This window comes from Bubalus kerabau, chromosome 7, assembly GCF_029407905.1.
Source record: "Bubalus kerabau isolate K-KA32 ecotype Philippines breed swamp buffalo chromosome 7, PCC_UOA_SB_1v2, whole genome shotgun sequence".
Lineage (NCBI taxonomy): Eukaryota > Metazoa > Chordata > Mammalia > Artiodactyla > Bovidae > Bubalus > Bubalus kerabau.
Window position 1 is genome coordinate 114,499,619 of NC_073630.1, and position 24,034 is coordinate 114,523,652.

Below are 24,034 nucleotides of genomic sequence, written 5' to 3' on the forward strand. Positions count from 1 at the left end.
CCCGTGACAGTGACTTAATTACTGCCAAAGATGCTGAGAAGGATTCAAACTGCAAACTTCTTCCCCCACCTTCCCCCCCACCCCGCCCGCCCCACCAAAAGGGAAGGAAATAAAACCAAGCCCCACGCGTGAGACAAAAAAGCCAGGCACTGGGCAGGAATGTGAACTCGGCAGTGGGTACCAGGTGCATTAATTACACTTGATTGCGTGTGGGTTTACGACTGCGATCACTGGCCCAGCATCTGTGCCCAAGGAAATCCTTGGTATTTTGCAAAGCAAGATGAATATTGGCCAGATGGTGACTTCACAAGGGCATCACTCACGTAGCATTTTATTGCCCCAACACAGATTTCTGTGAAGGAATCTTGAATGCCACGCCGAACAAAACAGAACAAGAAAACCCAGTCCCCCCAGGAGGCGCAGCCGTAAGCTGAAGATGAATGTTTTTGACAGTGACTCTGACAGGAGCCCACATGGCAGGCAGGTCCCAGGCTCCAAGCTGCAGATCCTACCATCCCTGTCACAAAATGACATCATCCCGGCGTCTTCAATGCCCAGTGGGAGGGGGAGGGGGAGCCCCGAAATGTCACTCTGCAGGAAACCGGCTCCCTTACCTATTTTTTTTTTTTTAATTAAGTTTGTGTGGTGATGGGTCTCATCAGCACCTGCTTGCTTGGTAATTTGATTTTGATGGTGACCAAGTGGTCTTGCCTGGAAATCCCCACAGACAGAAGAGCCTGGCGGCTACAGTCCGTGGGGTCTCAAAGAGTCAGACACGACTGAGCGGCTAAACAACAAAGGGAAGAATGTACTTTTGGCTTCAGCAACCAGGACTAGTTCCCGGGCACTGGAAGGGACACTGAGAGTGAAGCAAATGTCTTTTAAAACTCTTAAAAACAAACAAACAAAAGCCCTGGTGTTATCAGGCCACTCTCTAACAAGCAACATAGCCCAGTTCCCAGTTGGTCTGAGAAAGTTCTTGCTCTCTGAGGACTAATGTGCGTCTGAGCCACATGGAGTTAAAAGAGTAGGCGTCACACACCTGCCAGTGGCATTTGAAGTGTGGTCAGTCTGTCTGGAATCCATGCAATTTCTACAACCTACACACTTCAGTCCAAAACCACAAAATAAGGACATGCAGCTGAAGGTCACGCTGCTTCAAAACAAGGTCAGCCCGAGACAGTTCAGAAGCAGATATAACCAGAGTATGTAGCTGGAGTGTGGCCTTTTCACCCTCAGGGTTTCTGCTCACAGACCCTCCAAGTCATAATGATGTGGGGCGAGACAGGACAAAAACCAGCCTAGAGAATGACGTCGCAGCATCGATTTTCTGATGTTGTTCATTGTCTTCAAAGGCATCATCCGGTTGTGTTAAAGAAATAATAGTAGTAACCCCAACCGGGGACACACCACTTGCACACCCACTATCTGAGGCTCACACGTCCCCACCCATCAGTCCCTGTAGCCTGCTGCCTAGTGTACTTGTCCAGAGAACGGGCCCTGACGTCCAGGGCCCCGCTCCCCCACCTAACTGCTGTGTGACCTTTTTCAAGTGACTTGACCTCTCTGAGAGTCAGTGTCCTCAAGAGGTAAACAAGATCAAGAAAGAGAACCTAGTTCACAAGCCGGTCAGGACTGACGGAGGAGATGCTTTGAAAGCGCGGAAGGGAGCTTGGCACTTGGCAAACGCTCGTGTTGTCGTCGTCCAGTCATTAAGTTGTGTCCAGCTGTTTGCGACCCCATGGACTACAGCATACACCAGGCTTCCCTGTTGTGCACTAATTCCCAGGGTTTGCTCAAACTCATGTCCAGGGAGGCAGTGATGCCAGCCAACCATCTCCTCCTGCCTTCAGTATTTTCCAGTCTTTTCCAATGAGTAGGCTCTTTCGCTCAGGAAAGGGCTTATGAGAGGTCAGCAACTATTTATTACGCAGCGCGGCAGCTGTGGAAGTGAAACAGGGCCTGCGGACCTCCACCAAGGGCACATCTGTCTTAAGTGGTAAAAATAAGATCGGCGGAACCCAGGCCCTTCTGGGCTGTTGCTTCCTGCTCTGTTCGACGGATGCAAATTCATGGCACGAAGCCCAGGGACCGCGGGGCCTTCTCCACAGGCGTGATTTGGCAGGCCACCCTGGCAAGCAGCCCACCTTACCCCATTTAAAAAAAAAAAAAACCTCTATTGTTTCTGAGGAAGGCTATTTGATCCTCCAAATAAAATGCTATTCGCCGTGCCCCCGGAACAGAAACAGCTCAGGGGAGCCAGCCCCTCCTACTAAGAATCTGCTGCCGATACCAGCCAGGAGGGGCTGAGCCTGGTGACTCAGCAGAAAACGGCCTGCTGCTTACTTACAGCCCGCCTACCCCGCAGGCCAAGAGAGGAAGGCCTCTGTGAGGCAAACGGAAAAGGACTCTGATCCCCACCCGGGGCCCAAAGCATTCTTTGTCCCCTGGGACTTTAGACAAGAACCGTCCGTGTTGACATTTCAGCTGGCAGAACCAGCCAGGCCTGGCCCAGAGAGGCAGGAAGCCCCTTGGGGTGCTAGGAGCCTTCGTCCACACCCTGCGGCCTCCTTCCTGAGCCCTTTGTACATATTTGCTTGTTGAATCTCATTGCTATGAGTTGTCAAAGTATTGTGTCTCTAATCCACACATTTAGGCACCAGTGTTCTCTCAACTTCTTTCTTTTTTTTTTTAATTTATTTATTTTGATTGGAGGCTAATTACAATACTGGGGTGGTTTTTGCCATACATTCACATGAATCAGCCATGGGTGTACATGTGTTCCCCATCCTGAAACCCCCAACCTCTTCCTTTCGCTGGCCTCTCACCACAAACCTGGGAAAGACCCAGAATTCACATCCCCTTGCTGAGCTTACTGTGGAGAAAACGGGGGCTCAGAGAAGTTGTCACCTGGCCAGTGTCACAGAGCGAGTAAGTTATGGGTGGGATCAGAAGTCAGATTTTTGACTCCTGGCCGAGGGCTATTCCGTCTAGCCCAAATTTCCCAAACGCTTGGGGTTTTAAAATCTTATGACTTGGGGGTCCAAATTTGAGACAAATTAAGGAAAATTCAGATGCGAAATGTTTTATAAAGAGCCTTAGTAGCCTTTTGTTTCTAAATCACTCTCAAACTATAACAGTCACTCTTTGTTGTATTTGCTATAATGACTGTCATTTCTTATAGCAAATAGTGACCAATGCCAAAATGGTGAACACCGTGAGATTAATAATTGATGGGCGGTGAGTGGTCCTGAGTGATCTCCTGGGGCCTGAACCAGAGCACAGGTGCCGGTAACTTCAGAACATGTCTGGGAATTCGAGTCTGGTATCTGCCCGGCCCAGGTCTTGACTGGTGATGCTGTTGTTCAGTTGCTAAGTCATGTCCAGCTCTTTATGACCCATGAACTGCAGCACTCCAGGCTTCCCTGTCCTTCACTATTATGCCCGTTGAGTTGGTGATGTTATCTAACCATCTTATCCTCTGCTGCCCCCTTCTCCATTTGCCTTCAATCTTTCCCAGCCTCAGAGTTTTTTCCAATGAGTCAGCCCTTTACTTATCTTTCATCCTCAGTTGCTCAGTCATGTCCAACTCTGTGTGACCCCAAGGACTGTAGCCTGCCAGGCTCCTCTGTCCATGGGAGTTTCCAGGCAAGAACACTGGAGTGGGTTGCCATTTCCTTCTCCATTATTTGTCTTTATTCCTCATTACATTTGAGTGCTTCACATCTTTCTTCCAATGCAACTGAAGAACTAGAACAGAAGTTATAGATAGACATGGAGACAGAAAGCACGCACCTACCAAGGGCCAGTCTTGTCCTATGCACATCATATCCCTCACGTTAGTTCATCCTCACAGCCATCAAATGAGGTTAACTGGTTGCCCAAGGGGACACCAGTAGGAGTGGTGGGATGGATTGGCCCCTGGCATTGGCCTCTTAATTACTGCAGTAAGTAAAGTCTCTAGGTCTAGCTAACATTCTGCCATCTCCACACACTCAATCAGCCCCAAACTCACAGGGCCTCCTGAGTGCCTCTCTTTATTTGTTTGCGGTTTAGTTGCTAGGTTGTCCCTGGTGGCTCAGCTGGTAAGGAATCCCCGTGCAATGAGGGAGACCTGGGTTCGATCCCTGGGTTGGGAAGATCCCCTGGAGAAGGGAAAGGCTACCCACTCCAGTATTCTGGCCTGGAGAATTCCATGGACTATAGTCCATGGGGTTGCAAAGAGTTGGACACGACTGAGCGACTTCCACTTCACTTCACTTTAGTTGCTAAGTCATGTTCGGCTCTTTGGCTCTTTGAATCTCCATGCATTGTAGCCCGCCAGGCTCCTCTGTCCATGGGATTATTTCAGACAAGAATGCTGGGGTGGGTTGTCATTTGCTTTCTGGGATATCTTCCCATACCAGGGGTAGAACCCACAGCTCCTGCGTTGGCAGGCAGGTTGTTAAGCCCGCCTCTCTTTACAGACTCTCATGTCCATCCTGTGGCTGTCCACCAGCCTCACATCTTGCCCTCATTCTGAGCTCCTCCCTCTCCTCATCCATAGCACTTTCTGAGTCTCTGAAGGTTGCTGTTTCCTCCTTTGTGTGGTTCTTCATACCCTCCCCTTCCTTTTTGGTCTCACTGCCACCCCCAAGCCCAGTCCTTCATGACGTCATCTCTGAACTACTGTAATTTCTCCCCAATTTGTATTCCTGATGCCTCCCTTCATCTGTACTTATGATGATGCGATTAATCTTCCCAGAAGATCATTTTGCACACACTGGCTTCTCCATACTTACACTCTGCAGGGGTGCCTCATTTAATAAAGTCCATATCCTTCACCCCCTTCCCCAGAAACTCTAATGTGATCTACCTTCAACTTCTCAAGTAGATTCTTCATCTCCCACCAAGCTGGTTGTTTCTTCCATTTTTTTCAACATATATTGTTGGGGTTAAACTGAGGTGATTCAATACTTTGATGAGATTTAAATAATTTTCTATTAGTTAAGGCTATGGATTTCCAGTAGTCATGTATGGATGTGAGAGTTGGACTGTGAAGAAAGCTGAGTGCTGAAGAATTGCTACTTTTGAACTGTGGTGTTGGAGAAGACTCTTGAGAGTCCCTTGGACTGCAAGGAGATCCAACCAGTCCATTCTAAAGCAGATCAGTCCCACTGGGTGTTCTTTAGAAGGAATGATGTTAAAGCTGAAACTTCAATACTTTGGCCACCTCATGCGAAGAGTTGACTCATTGGAAAAGACTCTGATTCTGGGAGGGATTGGGACAGGAGGAGAAGGGGACAACAGAGGATGAGATGGCTGGATGGCATCACTGACTCAATGGATGTGAGTCTGAGTGAACTCCAGGAGTTGGTGATGGACAGGGAGGCCTGGTGTGCTGCGATTCATAGCGTCGCAAAGAGTCGGACATGACTGAGTGACTGAACTGAACTGATTATGAGATAATTGGAAACTTAAAGACTTGCAAGAACAGTACTCAGATTCAACAAGGGTTACCTTTGTGCTACACTCTCTTCTCTTCCTATGGTCATGGACACCTATTAATTTTTTCTTAAAACTGGATATCCACATGCAGATAAATGGATGTGCACCCCATCCACAAAAATCAACTTAGAAATGGATCAAACATTTAAATGTAAGACATGAAACAGTAAAATGCCTAGAAAAGCTCTTGAACATTCATCTTGGCAATGACTTCTTGGATATGACACTGAAATCACAGGCAACAAAGGCAAACATAGACAAGTAGGATTATGTAAAACTAAAAGCCTTCTGCACAGCATGGGAAATGATCAACAAAATGAAAATGCAACCTACAAACTGGGAGAAAATAATTGCAAACCATATATTTGGTTAAAAAAAAAAAAGTTAATACCCAAAATGTCCAAGAAACTAACTCCATGCCATATCTTTAATCTTTAATTTTCTTTAACCTGGATTTCTTCCTTAGCCATTTCTTTATGGATGACTTTTGAAAAGACTACAGAGCAGTTGTTTTTAAAAATGTCTGTCAGTATCCTAATGTGATATTTCCCTATGATTAAAGTAATGCTTTTCTTTTTGCAAGAAAAAGAAAAAAACATATATGGTTTTTTACCCCACTTCCATAGAGTGTCCTCTGGAGTTAATGGTTTTTGTCTCTCTCTCCACCACGACTTTTCTGGTCCACCTTCAATGCCGGAGACCTGGGTACAAACCTTGGGTTGGAAAGATCTCCTGGGGAAGGGAATGGCTACCGACTCCAGTATTTTTGCCTGGAAAATCTCATGGACAGAGGACCCTGATGGGCTACAGTCCACCAGGTCACAAAGAGTCGGACCCGACCGAGTAACTAACGCTAACACACGGCCACTGGCCAGCGCGCTGGCTATCTTCTAGAGTTCAACAAGAATACTGGGGTGGGTTGTCACCCCAGTATTAGGGACAACACCCTCCATGGAGCAGTCCCCATGCACTCCACCCGTCCAGATTATTATCACTTCTGATTCCTATAATAGCTTCTGGACCACACATTCGGTTCTGAGCCAAGGATGCCTTAGTCAACTTTTATGAAGTTATCTGGTCTCAGCTACTCGTTTACAAACTCAGAATAGATCTCTGCTGTAACCAAACATCTCTAATTTTCCAGGACAACAGTGAATCAAAATTTGTGCTTGTTGTAAGGTTGTAAGCCCTGATTTTACTTTAGAAAGTAGAGTAGATGAAGATCTGTATATCCCATTTTTATCTCCACTTCTTAATGCAGGGTATATAATAAAAATTGGCCAGGTCTGACTAGGTTTTTCTTTAGCCATGTAACCACACATGTGTCTTTTTTGTTCTCTTGGCCTGCTATTTTTAAATGGTGTAATTGGCTTAAAAGAGGGGTTGTTGTTGTTGTTCAGTTACTAAGTCGTGTCCAACTCTTTGTGAACCCAAGGATTGTAGCATGCCAGCCTCCTCTGTCCTCCACTATCTCCCGGCTGCTGCTGCTGCTGCTAAATTGCTTCAGTCGTGTCCGACTCCGTGAGACCCCATAGACAGCAGCTCACCAGGCTCCCCCATCCCTAGTATTCTCCAGGCAAGAACACTGGAATGGGTTGCCATTTCCTTCTCCAACTATTTCCCAGAGTTTGCTCAAATTCATGTCCATTGAGTCAGTGAAGCTATCTAACCATCTCGTCCTCTGCCACCTTCTTCTCCTTTTGTCTTCTGTCTTTGCAAGCTTCAGGGTCTTTTCCAATGAGTCAGCTCTTCACATCAGGTGGCCAAAGTACTGGAGCTTCAGCCTCAGCATTAGTCCTTCCAATCAATATTCAGGGTTGATTTCCTTTAGGATTGACAGATTTGATCTCCTTGCAGTCCAAGGAACTCTCAAGAGTCTTTTCCACCACCACAATTCAAAAGCATCAATTCTTCAGCACTCAGCCTTGCTTTTGGTCCAGCTCTCACATCCATACATGACCACTGGAAAAACCATAGCTTTGACTATAAGGACCTTTGTCAGCAAAGTGATGTCTCTATTTTTTAATATACTTTCTAGGTTTGTCATAGCTTTCCTTCTAAGGAGCAAGTGTCTTTTAATTTCATGGCTGCAGTCACCATCTGCAGTGATTTTGGAGCCCAGGATAATAAAATCTGTCACTGCTTCCACTTTTTCCCTTCTATTTGTCGTGAAGCCATGGGACCAGATGCCATGATCTTTGTTTTTTTAATGTTGAGTTTCAAGCCAGCTTTTTCACTCTCCTCTTTCACCCTCATAAAGAGATTCTTTAGTTCCTCTTCACTTTCTGTGTAAATATCTGAGATTGTTGGTATTTTTCCTGGAAGTCTAAATTCCAGCTTGTGATTCACCCAGCCCAGCATTTCACATGATGTACTCTGCATATAAATTAAATTAAATAAGCAGGATGACAATGAACAGCTTTGTTGTACTCCTTTCCCAATTTTGAACCAGTCAGTTTTTCCATGTCCAGAGGCATTGTGAGAGTATAAACTTTGGAATTCTTAAAGTTCTAGAGACCTTTTCAAGAGTATTCTTGGAGAAAGGGTAAAAAAGGAGGTAAGCCAAGAGGTAGGTTCCATCTCTTCCAGGTCCTCACTCCTTCTGCAGAGATGTTCTTCTTAAATCTATTTCATAGGTTTATGTTTCATGCCTACAAAGCATTCTTCGTGGCTTTAAAATATTTTAAAATTACTCTAATAGATTATTTCTTAAGTCTTTTTGTTTTTTCTCTTTTGCCTGTTGCTGAGGAGAAAGGAAAGGAATGCATGTATTGAGCCTTACTATATGCCGGGCACTGTGCTCACTGCAGACACTCTGATTAACCCCATTTTATAGGAGATGTGAAGGGTTTGCATTAAGGCTCCATGATGGTGAACAAAGTCAAGATGTGAACTGAGTGCAGTAGCCATTACAGCAAGTCCCCTACATATGAACAAGTTCAGTTCTGAGAGACGTCATTCATAAGTCCAATTTGTTTGTAAGTCCATTAAGTCTGACTCTTTGTGACCCCATGGACTGCAGCATTCCAGGCTTCGCTGTCTCTTACCACCTCCCAGAGTTTGCCCTAGTTCATATCCATTGAATCTGTGATGCCGTCCAACCATCTTATCCTCCGTTGCCCTCTCCTCCTCCTGCCTTCAATCTTTCCCAACATCAGGGTCTTTTCCAATGAGTCAGCTGTTCACCTCAGGTAGCCAGTGAGTCAGCTGTTTGCATCAGGTGTCCAAAATATTGGAACTTCAGCTTCAGCATCAGTTAGCATAGGTACCCAGCTAACACAATCCGATATATAGTACTGTACTATAATAGGTTTATAATACTTTCCACACAAATAACACATAGAGGACAAACACACACTTAAATAGAGAAAACATTTTTAGTCTTACGGTACAGTGCCTTGAGAGTTCAGTCCTTCGATACAGTACCTTGAGAGTTAGTCTTATGGTACAGTACCTTGAGAGTTAGTCTTACGGTACAGTACCTTGAGAGCTCAGTCCTTCGGTACAGTACCTTGAGAGTTAGTCTTACGGTACAGTGCCTTGAGAGTTCAGTCCTTCGGTACAGTACCTTGAGAGTTAGTCTTACGGTACAGTACCTTGAGAGTTCAGTCCTTTGGTACAGTACCTTGAGAGTTAGTCTTACGGTACAGTACCTTGAGAGTTCAGTCCTTCGGTACAGTACCTTGAGAGTTAGTCTTACGGTACAGTACCTTGAGAGTTCAGTCCTTTGGTACAGTACCTTGAGAGTTCAGTCCTTCGGTACAGTACCTTGAGAGTTAGTCTTACGGTACAGTACCTTGAGAGTTCAGTCCTTCGGTACAGTACCTTGAGAGCTCAGTGGTACAGAACAACAGCTGTCATACAGGGACTGGCAGCCAGTGAACAGGCAAGAAGAGTTACTGACTGGAGAGGGGAGAGGAGATGGGAGATGGGAAAGCTGAAGGATGATCAGCAATAGGAGGTGGAGGGCAAGCTGTGATTCCACTCACGCCTGACATTGATGGAATGCATGTTCACATCTTTGAAAGTTCACAACTTGAAGGGTCATATGTAAGGGACTTACTGTACCTGACTTTTGTGGGTTGTCCAGAGAGATAGGTAAGGTGCTGGAGCATGCCCATACTTCGCCAGCATTTTGATGAGAAGACAGCCTACGTGATAAAGCAGGGTGTATGATCTCTGCAGAGCTGTTTGGTGAAGGTGGGTCAGCCAGCTGGTCAACCTACATCTCATCTAAGAATGGAAAGCTTGGATGGGAATGCCTGTGATGTTCATGGCTGGCATATATTCTTCTCTCTCTGACTGTGTTGGTTGAAGTCTGGAGGAAAACTGGGCTTGCAGGGCCTTAACTAGACCTGACCTTCTGAGGGTTTAGCATTTCTGGCAGCAGCGCTGACCTCTTCAAACCGCAAACTGCAGCATGGCTCAGAACGCGAGGTATTGAATTGAGCCCAAAAGAGCCTTCCGGAAGCTTGCCCACAAACCAAGATACACAAGGCAGGTATTTCTAGCCAGTGAATACCTTATGCATGACTATGCAAAGCCAGGACTTTACCAACACTCAGAGACACTAAGAAATCTTAAATGGAAAATGTGGACAAAGGAAGCTGGCAATTTGATTCAAAGAGAACAGGTTCCCAAATGAGTGGTTCCAAGACAAGCAAGACTTAACCATAGTCAGACCATTTGCCTAAGAACCCTCACCAGGAACCAAATCACACATTAAAATCTGTAAGTTCCACATGCCCAGTAGAGCTGCCAAGGTGTCTGAGACCAGCTGGCCCACCTGCCTATCAAGCCCATCGAACCATTTTCCCCTCTGCTGACAAGGGTGCTCTGCGTGCCGCTTGATTGGAAGCTAGATTACTATTTAGCAAAAGCTTTTCCATGAAGCCAGTGTTCCAGGAACCATGATTTAATTTTGCTGGGAAGTCGTGAGCCTGATTTTGAAACTGTTGATATTGTTATGGAAATTATCGCTGTACTCAATTCCAATGAATCGTTTATTTACTTATTTCTCTTTTTTAAACTAGGGCAGAGGAATTGAAAGAATGGGGGAAATTAGGCCTGTAGCAGAGAACAAAACACAAGAGAGCATTTCAGAGAATGAATACAGTAAATTACAAAGCTTAAAGAAAAGAAATGGCATTTCTCTGAAATTCTACCTGTTTTCCACCTCCTTCGGCTCATCCTTGGAGGCACCTCCTCCTTTTTCCCAAAACACTCACAGTTGCCTTAGCTTTTGATACATCACCTCCTGATGGCGAAGGTTGTAGGATGGTGAGGTCTCACAACCCAGACTCTCGAGGACAGATATTAGCCCTTAATGGACTAAAGGTCTATCTTTCTTCTGAAGCTCTCAATGGCCTAGAATAAGGCCTTGCCAAATAAGTATGTGTTCTCAGTCATTCAGTCATGTCCGACTCTTTGTGACCCCATGGACTGCAGCCTGCCAGACTCGTCTGTCCATGGGATCCTCCAGGAGGCAAGAATGCTGGAATAGATTGCCACGACCTCCTCCAGGAGATCTTCCCAACCCAGGGATCAAACCTGTGTCTCTTAGGTCTCCTGCATCAGCAGGCGGATTCTTTACCACTGAGCCGCCTGGGAAGCCTGCATGCACTAAATAAATAGAGCAGATGTTATCGAACTTCTATTTTCTGAGCAGAAAACTGAAGGAATTAACACCCAAGCAGAAGGGCCATGGCTCCTATATTAATCTTTTCCAAATCTGAGGGGTAACCTTTATGAGTGTGTGTATGTGTGTGTTTTAAGTGGAGGGAGAGGGACTTCGTTAACAGGTTCTAAAGAATAAAGCTGTTTTCATTTTTTTTTTAAATGAGAAAGAAGATGGAAGGAAGGAAGGAGGGAAGAAAGGGGAAGGATGGGTGGCAGAGAGCAAAAATAAAGCCAAGACTACAATCACACACTGCAGAATGAACCTACCAACAGATTTTGCCTACAGTATCTGTTGATTGGCAAAGCATATAGAAAAATAGATATGACTCCATCTTCTGGTAGTGTGGAGTAATAGCAGGAGCAAACATGCATTTCTCTGATGTCTTTTTGTTTTGTTTCTATTTTAAGGTACTCCTCGAGGTCTGCCTCTTCTCAAGGCAATGTCATCAGAAGATGACTGCCTTATCAATACTTCTATTCCCTAAAGCAAAAAGGGGACAAGGTGCAGCTTTCAAGGACGCTTCAGAGTCTGATGCTAAAACGCACCACTCATCTATGTGTACAGTCCAGAAGTCATAGCTGCCTTCCTTGCACTAAAATGGGGCTTCTCTCTCGTAGCTCAGTCGGTAAAGAACCTGCCGGCAATGCAGGAGACCTGGGTTCGATTCCTGGGTTGGGCAGATCTCCTGGAGAAGGAAATGGCAACCCACTCCAGTATTCTTGCCTGGAGAATCCCCAAGGACAGAGAAGCCTGGCGGGCTACAGTACATGGGGTCTCAAGAGTCGGACATGACTTAGGGACTGAACCATGAACAAAAAGAAGCAATGCTCTTAGGATTAGCTCAGTGAAATAAACACACACCATGGACCTGAACATTCTAGAAAGATAAATGTTGTCGAATGGTGCTGGGTGACAGCGCCGCCCCACAGCCCCAGCATACCAGGATGGTGTCTGTTCTGCAAGTACGATGGGTCAGGGTACACAAGCACCTCCCTCACCTGCTTCTCAACAAGGACTAATTCTTCCCCAAGATTAAAAAAAAAAAAAAAATGCTCACAGAACCCAGACCCACCCAGAGCACATTTCTGAGCAAGAATCCTGTGAAATGTTTGTGTGGGGGTGGTGAGAACTGGAGGACAGAACAGCGCTGACAGGAAGATGTGGTCATGTTTTCTTTTTCCTGAGATAAAACGGAGAGTGGTGTGAGAAGCCGCTGGCTGAGTCGGAGGGCTGGACAAGCGCCTCACTTGGGTTTCCTGCCTCTGTGTTCCCCAGAGGTGCCTGGCCGTAGAGCATTTCTTGGGATTGACTACCAGGGTCTTCCCAGCTGGGGTGGGCTGGATGGAGGGTTGACCCAAAAGGCACATCATTCTTTCCCTTAATCTCAAATGAAGGTCCCCAACATCCCATGGAAACAGCAGCCTCTGTAGAGGTCAGATGAGAGCAGTGCTGTGAGACCTGAAACAGGAGGCAGGAGAGGGGAATGAAGTACCTACCTGGGCGACAGAACCAAGGGCGTGGGTCTCTTCATTCTGAAGCCAGGAGACCATCTCAAGTTTCATATCAAAGGACAAGCTAAAACCAAGAGGAAAGACCCACACATGACATCTTGTGGGATCAGCGATTCCTCTAGCGGGCGCTGCCCTCTGTTCTCCCTGCTCCCCTATTCAATCGCATTCTGGGGTGATTGGGAACTCAGCTCATCATGATATTGGCTACAACAGTAATGATAACAATAGCACCCAATCAAAAAATGGGTCAGTCAGTCAGTTCAGTTGCTCGTCATATTCGACTCTGTGACCCCATGGACTGCAGCACGCCAGGCTTCCCTGTCCATCACCAACTCCCAGAGCTCACTCAAACTCATGTCCATCGAGTCGGTGATGCCATCCAACCATCTCATCCTCTGTTGTCCCCTTCTCCTCTTGCCTTCAACCTTTCCCAGCATCAGGGTCTTTTGTAATGAGTCAGTTCTTCGTATCAGGTGGCCAAAGTATTGGAGTTTCAGCTTCAACATCAGTCCATCCAATGAATGTTCAGGACTGATTTCCTTTAGAATGGACTGGTTGGCTCTCCTTGCTGTCCAAGGGACTCTCAAGAGTCTTCTCCAACACCACAGTTCAAAAGCAGCAATTCTTCAGCACTCAGCTTTCTTTATAGTCCAACTCTCACATCCATACATGACTACTGGAAAAACCATAGCCTTGACTAGACGGACCTTTGGACCTTTGTGGGCAAAGTAATGTCTCTGCTTTTTAATATGCTGTCTAGGTTGGTTATAGCTTTTCTTCTAAGGAGCAAAAAATGGGTGGAAGATCTAAATAGAAATTTCTCCACAGAAGACATTCAGATGCCTAAAACAGCATATGAGAAGATACTCAACATCACTAATTAGGAGAGAAATGCAAATCAAAACCACAATGAGGTATCATCTCACACCTGTCAGAATGGCCGTTATCAAAAAAATCTACAAATGAGAAATGCTGGAGAGGGTGTGGAAAAGAAGGCTACGCCCACACCTCCCCACTGTTGGTAGAAATGCACACTGGGGCAGCACTATGGAGAACGGTATGGAGGTTCCTTAGAAAACTAAAAATAGAGCTGCCATATGATCCAGCAATCCCACTAATTCACATATATCTGGAGAAAACCATAATTCCAAAAGATATAGGCACCCCAAAGTTCACTGCAGCACTGTTTTCAAGGACATGGAAGGACATGGAAGCAATCCAAATGTCCATTGACAGAGGAATGGATAAAGAAAATGTAACGCATACACAGAATGGAATAATACCATTTGCAACAACGTGGATGGACCTAGAGTTTGTCATATTGAATGAAGTCAGTCAGAGAAAGACAAATACCATATGATATCACTTACATGCGGAATCTAAAAAAGGGTGCGCAAATGAACTTACTTATAAGACAGAAATAGAGTTACAGATGTAGAAAACAGATTGATGAGCGCCAGGAGGTAAGGGGTGGAGGGATACATTGGGAGATTAGAATTGACATATACACACTGCTACATGCAAAATAGATAACCAATAAGGACCTACCATAGAGCACAGGGACCTCTATTCAATACTCCATAATGGCCTACATGGGGAAAGAATCTAGAAAAGAGTGGATACATGTATATGCGTAACTGATTCACTTTGCTGTACACCTGAAACTAACACAACACTGTAAATCAACTATACCCCAATAAAATTAAAAAAAAAAAAATAGAAACGACCTAATTGTCCAATTATAGAGTTGGTTGAATGAACTATGGTATAGTCACCTTCCAGAATCCAATCCTTCTCTTTACCTGAAAGACCTGAAGATTTCTTCTTTGAACTTCATTCATTTAGCTGGTTGATTGTTCACAGTTGATTGTTTCAGATAAATTTTTCCTAGTATCCTTTAGCTCTATCAGCTTGTAGATTAAGGCTTCCCAGGTGGCCCAGTGGTAAATAACCCGCCTGCCAACGCGGGAGACACAGGTGACTCAGTTCCAATCTCTGGGTCAGGAAGATGCCCTAAAGGAGGAAATGGAAACCCACGCCAGTATTCCTGCCCAGAGAATCCCATGGACAGAGGAGCCTGGCGGGCTACAGTCCATGAGGTCACAAAGAGTCGGACACGACTGAGCATGCACTCAGCAGAGGCGTGTAGATTACGGGACTTTTCTGGACTTAGGATTTTAAATACCAGCTCTGGTCCATTGTTTTGATTCTCTTCTCCAGTCATAGGTTTGCTGGACCACCTTTGCAAATTGTTTTGCATTTCACCCACTTTCCCTTTGAAAGTGGGTGAAATGCTTTGTTTCCTCATTTTAATTCATTTTTATTCTTTTTATTTTTTCTTTATCTCCCCTGTTAAATCTTTTACTCTATCAGTACTTTGTAATTTAGTCTTTATTGTGTGTGTTAGTTGCTCAGTCGTGTCCCACTCTTTGCAACCCCATGGAGTGTAGCCCACCAGGTTCCTCTATCCATGGGATTCTCCAGGCAAGAATACTGAAGTGGATTGCCATTTCCTTCTTCAGGGGATCTTCCTGACCCAGAGATCGAAACTGGGTCTCCTGAATTGCAGAATCTTCATTACTGATATATTTTTTCTCAGTTTCTCTCCCAAGTCTAAGTAGTTTGTTTTGAAGGAAGGGGGGTTAAAGGAAGTCTATTTCTGGTCTTAGTTTTTATATTTCTGATTTTAGGTATTATTTTATATTCCTAAATGAATTTACTTTGGTGTGTTTCTTTCCAGTTGTTTTGAGTTTTCTTCTGCTTCTTCGAATTTTCTGGTAAGACTTTTCATCAGGAGAAATGCTTTGATTCTCATTTTCAATTATTTTTACAATAATTTTATATGGATGTTGATCTGCTTTTCTGTATTCTTATTTCTTTCACAACAGGGTCCCTAGTTTAAGAACTCCTTGGTTCTTCCCCCTTTTGTACCATTTCTTTTATGGGTAATTTGGGTTATGGTGGCATGGGAAAAGGAGGGTTTATTTCCCTGAGAGTCCTTAATCATTCCTACTTATTTCTTCCATTTTTTCATTGATTTGTCTCCAAGTGGTATCACCCCCTCTCTATATATCTGTAACCCTTCCCCTGAGTAATGCTTCTCAAATTCTGCCTTTCCGTTCCCGCACACAATCAAAACCCTTCCCCGTCTTCAGTGCTGTGAACTTCCAAGTTGCAGCCTGTGTTTTGTACTTTCTCATTTAAAGTTGACTTTCTATTTCCAGGGTTATTTCACTTGTGTTTTATCAAGGTTCTCTGCTATCTTCCACCCTTCTCTTAAGCCTCCTCTTAAACTCACACCCTTTCTGTTGGAATTCATCCTGTCCTCTACTTGCAGGTAAATGAAAGGTCATGGTATCTCTGTCTCCTAGTAACGTCATGATCCTGCGTAGTTTTGTTTGCTCTCCTCATTGTTTCTATGTGTTTCCCTTTGGGAAGCTTCCACTGTTCTGTAACACGCAAGTCTCCTGCCTGGCTTCAGAGACAGTCAGCAAAGACACACTTCTCCCTAGCTCTAAGTCTCACTCAGTTACAGCTTTGGGGCAACAATATGTTCCAAAGTTCCAGCCATCCAGTTCTTCTTATTGTTTTCAACTTCCCCTCAAAGACACAAAGTTTTCAATGATTTTGTCTACTAAGAAAGAAAATCCTATTGCTTAAGTAATAATTTCTTCATTGATTTACTTATAGCCAACAATATCCTATCTGAAAGCAGTATTAGCGGAGTTGATAAAGTAACCATCAAGCAAAGAGACACTTCATGTAGCCAAAGCTAAACATTTAACAGTGAATGTTCAGTATTCATTAAAACTATTTAACATTGAAAATCACTTGTGATTGTTAGTTGTTGCCTTTATAAATGCAGTCTCTAGGTTGGGATTACTGCCCTGTCCATTAAACCTCATTTAGTCAGCAAACATTTACAGGCAACTAGGGTTACAGAGAAGGAAGAACTTTATCCCAGCCATGAAGAAGGTTTTTATGGATGGGGCTGGGGGTGGGGTGAGGACAGATAAGTTTAAATTATCATTCAGAGTTATGAGGACCTGAATATGTTTGTTCCTGGTAGAGTAGGGTCAAAGGAGAAGAATCAAGTCTGCTCGGGTGAATCAGAAAAGATTTCATGAAGGATATGTCTAATCCACATCTTAAGAGGATGAGTAAGGATGTTTATAAACTCAGCTTGTTCCAGGAATCAGTGCCTCTCAAAATTGCCTTCGAAAAACAGTCAGAAACACAAGTTGGAGCCACCTCCACACCTTCACTCCTCAAACACATAAACTCACACACACACTTACACGTGAAACTCAAGAGAAATTGAATATATTCTGTTCTTCTTTTAAAGTGATGGTTTTAACTACGGGAGCATATCAGAATCATCTGAAGAACTTTTAAATCTTCAAAACGCCCAAGCCAGAGGCCTCTCTGTTAACAATCTTGCATCATGCAATCACTGACATCAAAGTTTACACAACCTTGCTCTCAGATGCAGAGAGAATTAGACTAAAGGACCCCTGTCTATCACTGAAGATTTCCCCAAGGCACAGAAGACTTCTTTCTACAGAATTAGAATTCTCCTTTTTAGACTGTAAAGGCATGTCAGTCAAAATAGCTTTTGAGTATTTCTAGGGTAAGACACGGAAGGCTTCAGTTCTCAAAGAGTAAGTTCGTGAGCTCCATGGCGGTGGGGAGTGGGCAGACAGGACTATTTCCCCAGCCCCCTGTAAGGTGAGTCGAGTCAACAGTACTGTCTGAGCACTCTCAGTGAAACAGCAAGTCACTTTTCCTCGTGCTCTCTTTCTTCCAGGAAAATATAAACCCATTGAGTTGGTCATTAGTTCATTCTGCTTCTCTTGATCAATGTGAGCAGGGAATCTCCTGAGAGCCCTCTCTTGGGTGCGAAGACCAGCTGAGTCCCATCACCCACCCCTGCCAGTGACATCTAACTGTCTGATGAAAAGCTCTGGGGCTTTGTGTGTCAACCTTCCGGTTTTTCCAGAAAGCCACAGTCGGATGTTCGGCAACGTGTGGGCACATATCCCAGGAAAACGCTTTGGATTTTAAACTCAGGGGCCTGTTTTTCAACTTCTCCAGGTCCAAGCTGCCTCAGGTCAAGGTGATGGGGGCGTGGGGATAATAAGAAGATTCAGAGATGAGTTACATGTTGGGGAGAACCCTGCCCCCACAAAGCCCGGACCTTTTGTCGGGGACTCGCCACCAACTATATTCTTTCTTTCTAACCTCTCAGGATTCTGTGAAGAAGCATAAGACATCTTCTTTTCTCCTTTTCAATCTCAAATCTGACAGGGTTTACAGACTTCATGAGGGGAGAGATAAGAAAAGCTCAGGAGTTGAAAACCATCCACTCATTGGGCACTTAACCTCAGCTGACTCCTCTTTGAACTGCTGGGGAAAAACATGAGAACAGTCCCTGCCAACTTTTTTTTTTTAATAGATTGGCACAAACTTTTAAAAATATTTATTTATCTATTTTTATTTGGCTGCACCAGTCTTGGTTGCGGCACACCGGATCTTCTATTGTGGCATGCAAATTCTTAGTTGTGGTATGTGGGAATCTAGTTACCTGACCAGAGATCAAAGCCAGCCTCCCTACATTGGGAGCATAAAGTCTTAGCAGCTGGACTGCCAGGGAAGATCCCCCCAGTCCTTGACTTCTTCGAGCTTCCTGCCTAGGAAGAGTGAGAGAGACCAGGACACAGCTGGATTTTAAAGTGCTCAGCATTCTTGCAGACACCTAGGCAGGAATACAGCTGCCCCCAAATTAAGCATCCCAGTGACCTAAGAGCCACCCTGCCTTCCTCCCCAATCTCCCCTCGCACTCTCCCACCTTTTGCTCTCGGCACATTTATTTCCTACTTGTTGCTCCAAATCGCAAAGCATTTTCCCAACTCCAGGCCTTTGCATCTGTTGTGGCCTCTGTAGGAAAGTACATTTTCCCCAGGTTTTGCTAAGTCTGCCCCATTTTTGTCCTTCAGCTTGTTTGTCTCTTCCTTGAAGAAACTTTCCTTGAAGTCTCCTCTGACTCAGAAGCTACAGGTTTTACTTTTACCATTTTAATTCCTTTTTAAAACTTTTAACTTGGTGAAAAAAACAAAAGGGCTGGACTTTTAACTGAAATATTTTGGCAATTCATTTGTGACTCCTCCTTTCGCCCTTTCTCAGGCCCCTGGCCATCAGCATTCCATTCTTGCATTCTATGAATTTGGCTATTTTAGATCCCTCAAATGGATAAAAGCCTAGAGTGGTTGTTTTTCTGTGCCTGGTTTCTTTTGCTTGGTGTATCCTCAAGATTCATCTGTGTTGTCACAGTGCAAAATTCCCTTCTTTTTAAGGGCTGAGCGGTATTCCATTGTATGTATAGATTGTGTTCTTTATCCGTTCATCTGTTGATGAACATTTAAGCTGTGTCCACATTATAGCTATTGTAAACAATTTTTCTATGAATATTTGTTGTTCAGTCACTAAATCAAGACCAACTCTTTGCAGTCCTATGGACTGCAGCACACCTGTCTTCCCTGACCTTCAGTATCTCCTGGAGCTTGCTCAAACTCATGTCCTTTGACTCAATGATACCATCCAACTATTTCATCCTCTGCCTCTTTCTCCTCCTGCCCTCAATCTTTCCCCTCATCACAGTCTTTTCCAATGAGTCAGCTCTTTGTATCAGGTGACCAAAGTATTGGAGTTTCAGCTTTAGCATCAGTCCTTCCAATGAATATTCAGGATTGATTTCCTTTAGGATTGGCTGGTTTGATCTCTTTGAAGTCGAAGTGTCTCAAGAGTCCTCTCCAACACCACAGTTCAAGAGCATCAATTCTTCGGTGCTCAGGCTTCTTAACAGTCCAACTCTCATATCCATACATGACTACTGGAAACACCATAGCTTTGACTGTAGGGACCAATGAACACAGGAGTGCTAAAAAAAGAGAGGACTGGACTCTTGTTGAAGGCAACAAGACAGATTTATTCTTATGACTGCTGTAAGGGAGTCTCCATCATAGACTGAGCTCCACTGCAACTAAGACAAAGGTGGCTGAGGATTTCAAAGGGAGACAGAAAGGGAATATAAGAAGGGTATTAAGGGAGCTTAAAGGGAGACCACAGAGAAATGGAAAATTGCAGGAGGGGAGTAAGTGGAGAAGTACTGAAACTGGCTTGGCAATGTGGCACATTCTGCCCTTTGGCAATATTGTGTTTTCTTGAGTAAAGACTCAGCTCAGAGGTCACCTGTAAGGACACCGCCTACTGCAGTTAGAAACCAGATAAATGTGTGGTCAAATCTCCTAGCACAGTGTTCAGTTAAGTCCTTTGTGCCATATGGGAATTCATAGTTTTCAACTATGCTTAAGGCACTTTGCTTTTTTATTTTATCAATATCTAGAGCTAATTGATGGCACCCCACTCCAGTACTCTTGCCTGGAAAATCCCATGACAGAGGAGACTAGTAGGCTGCAGTCCATGGGGTCGCTAAGAGCTGGACACGACTGAGTGACTTCACTTTCACTTTTCACTTTCATGCATTGGAGAAGGCAATGGCAACCCACTCCAGTCTTCTTGCCTGGAGAATCCCAGGGACGGGGGAGCCTGGTGGGCTGCCGTCTCTGGGGTCACACAGAGTCGGACACGACTGAAGCGACTTAGCAGCAGCAGCAGCAGCAGAGTTAATTGGGGCCTATAACTTCTTCCCAAATAGGATGAAATCTAACCAAATTTTAAATTCTCACATTTCTTTGGTCTGCTTTCAGTTACCAAATCTGAGATTTATCATATAATTTAATAATCAAAACACTTTTATTCTTTGAAATACATTTTATTGTTTTTTGTTTTCTCTTTTCTTTTCTTACCCCATATCTTCTTCTTAGATTTATTTTGGTTGGTTTCACCAAGTGCAATTTCTAGCAATTGTTTCAGTCAAATTTAAGGGATGGCAAAACATTCCAGTCACTAAAATGTGCTTATTTTATCCTCTCATTTTTGAATTGAGCAATATTTTGACTGTGTATAGAATGCTGATTAGTTATTATTTTCCTCTCCCATTCAATGATATGGATGAGAAGACTTATGCTAATATGATTCTTATTCTTCTGTAGAGAAGCTTTTCTCCCCCCTTGTCCAAAAGGTTTCTGGACTTCCTCTTTTTTGGTGGTCCATAATTATTCTACAGTATTTCTGGACGTGGTCATTTTATATGCCTCCTGCCTGACACCCAGTAATCCTTTTTAATTTAACTCATGTATTCCTGAAACAGAATATGTATCTTTCATTATTTGTTGACTCCTTCTATCTGTCCTCTGCGTTCTTTTCTTCCAGAACCCCTCTTAGAACTTCCTATTTCCAATCGTTCTTTAATGTATTCATTTTTGCGATTTAACTTTGCCTTTTGAGAAAACTTGTCTGCAACAATTTTTCAACTATGAGTTCTCTTCTCAGTTCTGTACAGTTTGCTATTCTGTACATCTACTAATTTCTCCTTTTATTTCAACAACTTTCTATGGCCAAAGTCTCCAGTCAAGTCTCTTTTTTTGAATTCAATGTCCTTTCTCATCTCTCTGTATTTGCTACATTAATTTGATTTCCTTAGTTCTCACAACTAGTGTTGGTTGGGTTTGCTGACTTGACTGTTAGACTGACTTTCTTAAATGTTGCCTAAGTCTTGGTTTTCTGCTTGTCTTTGTATCTTTGACCAGTTGCCTATTTGAAAGCTGGATTACACTACCTGTTACCAGTGATAATAAACTAAAGGTGGAGGTACTATCAGCTAGGAGGTCACTAGCTAGTCATTTTTGTTGTTTAGTCGGTAAGTTGTGTCCAGCTCTTGAGACCCTGGTGGCTGCAGCATGCCAGGCTCCTCTGTCCTCCACTCTCTCCCAGAGTTTGCTCAAATTCTTGTCCAGTGAGTCAGTGATGCTATCTAACCATCTCATTCTCTACTGCCCTCTTCTCCTTTTGCCTTCAATCTTTCCCAGCATCAAAGTCTTTTCCAATGAGTTGACTGTCCTAGAGACGCCTTATTTCCCTTGAGTATCACCAGCCACCCAGGGGGCTTTTGTGCCTCTCAGGTCCAATGCCTCCACTTATTGTTCCAGCCTAGGGACAGACACTCCTGTTGCCACCTCATGAGTGTGGTGTGATGGTAGTGGGGAGGGGAGGGACCAAGCCATCTGGACTCTCCTACTAGGGCACTGTAGAAGCCACTTTGACTGCTGAGAGCTCCTTAGAGCTCTTTCATGTTCTGGTATCCAGTCCTCAGCATTTAGACAGAGTATCTGAAACCACTCCCTGATGGGAACAAGCTCCCCAGGGTGGGGTTAGGGCCACAGCATCATCAATTATTCATACCCCATCTGCCTCCAGCCTTTCAGAAATCCCTTAGAGTTTCTGGTCTAAGGAGAATAATCCCTTTTGTCTTATAGCACTGTTATAGACAAGTTTCTCCTATGTATCTAGAGGAGGAAAAGGACATTATAGCATACGCTCAGTTTATCATCTTAATAGCATCTTCTGGGTTTAATTTGCAAATTTGTTTTTGATTAATAGCTGTACAAGAACTATAAGCATAAGGGTATATATCCAATTTATTTGTACACATTTAAATAATATTGCAATTAAAATAATTGAACAACACAAGGAAATCACTATGCATTAAAATATTCTTGGAAATGATGTCTATATATTATTCCTGTTGGAGAAATATTGTCTGGGTTCTTACATGAGAACTTACTTCACCTAGAGTTGATTGAAAAATTGCAGAGGTAAACACTAAAAATAATATTTCCCCTGCCTCAGCCGTAAAGCCTTAACCACAGAAGCAACGCAAGTGCCAGCGTCCTTTGTAATGACCCCTACCTTCAGGATGAAGCAATATATTTTGGTCCTGCCAGTCTGCTGGCCAAGCAGAACAGGTAGAAGGAAGGGAAAGAAAGCTGGCAAATGAATGATAGGGCTTGTGTAATATTTTCAGTGTGCCAGCTAACATTCAAACGTGTTACATTGACTTGTCCTGACAATAACCTAGATGCCTTGATGTCCAAGGGTTGGGTATTAACCTCCATTTTATAAATGAGAAAAACAGAGGCTCAGTGAAGTCAAGTGACCTGCTTGAGGTCCCCACCTACTCTTGACTAGGAAACCAAAGTCCTTTACAAGGCATATCAGTCAGTATCCCAGCGGGACATAGATGACATGCTGTACTTAGGAGAGTTCAAGGAGGGTTTAAGTAAAGGGACTGGACTTCCCAGATGGTGCTAGTGGTAAAGAATCCACTTGCCAATGAAGGAGACTTAAGAGACTCGGGTTTGATACCTGGGTCACGAAGATCCCCTGGAGGAGGGCACAGCAACCCACCCTAGTATTCTTTCCTGGAGAATCCCATGGACAAAGGAACCTGATGGGCTACAGTTCACAGGGTCACAAAGGGTCAGACATGATTGTAGTGACTTAGCGTGCACACACACAGTAAAGGAATTACTTAAATGGTGCGATGGAGAAGGAAATGGCAACCCACTTGACTGGAAAATTCCATGGGCAGAGGAGCCTGGCATGCTACCGTCCATGCGGCTGCAAAGAGTCAGATGTGATTGAGTACAACACTTGCAAATGGTGTGGCAGGGAGTAGAGAAACGATCAATGCAGGCCCCCCAAGCCAGTGAGGGGAAAGCGGTCCCCACCACTAGGCTCCGTGCAACAAGGAGGGGACATGATTACTGCATGGATTCCTAAACTTTTATCAGTCTGGGGGACCCAGAAGACCCCAACTCAAGAATAACATCTTTAAATGAATTTGATAAAATACTTGGAATTGCCAAAGAAACCAATTCTATTAAAAAATGATGCATAAAATAGTCAAATAAAATATGTCTGTGGTAAGTGAATGAAAGTCACTCAGTCGTGTCCAACTCTTTGCAGTCCATGGAATTCTCCAGGCCAGAATACTAGAGTGGGTAGCCAATCCCTTCTCCAGGGAATCCTCCCAACTCAGGGATCACATCTTCTGCATTGCAGGCAGATTCTTTACCGTCTGAGCCACTAAAGAAGCCCCAAAATAAAGACATTTGTATTAAACCAAAATTCTTCTAAATAAATAGAGGTGTGTTTTTATTTTCTCCAGTAGAGTTTACAGACCTTCTGAACTCGATCCACAGGCCCACGACTAACAACCCTTTGGCTACTGGAACCCGAAGGAGCAAACAATGCAGAGGGCACGTTGGAAAGAGCAGTGGCCTTTGGCAGAGGGACGCACATCCACATAGCCAGCCCAGGGAAAGGCCACCAGGAGGGAACTGGATAATACCTACCCCAGTGTCCTTCGCTTCTTCTGTCTGATCACACGCGAACT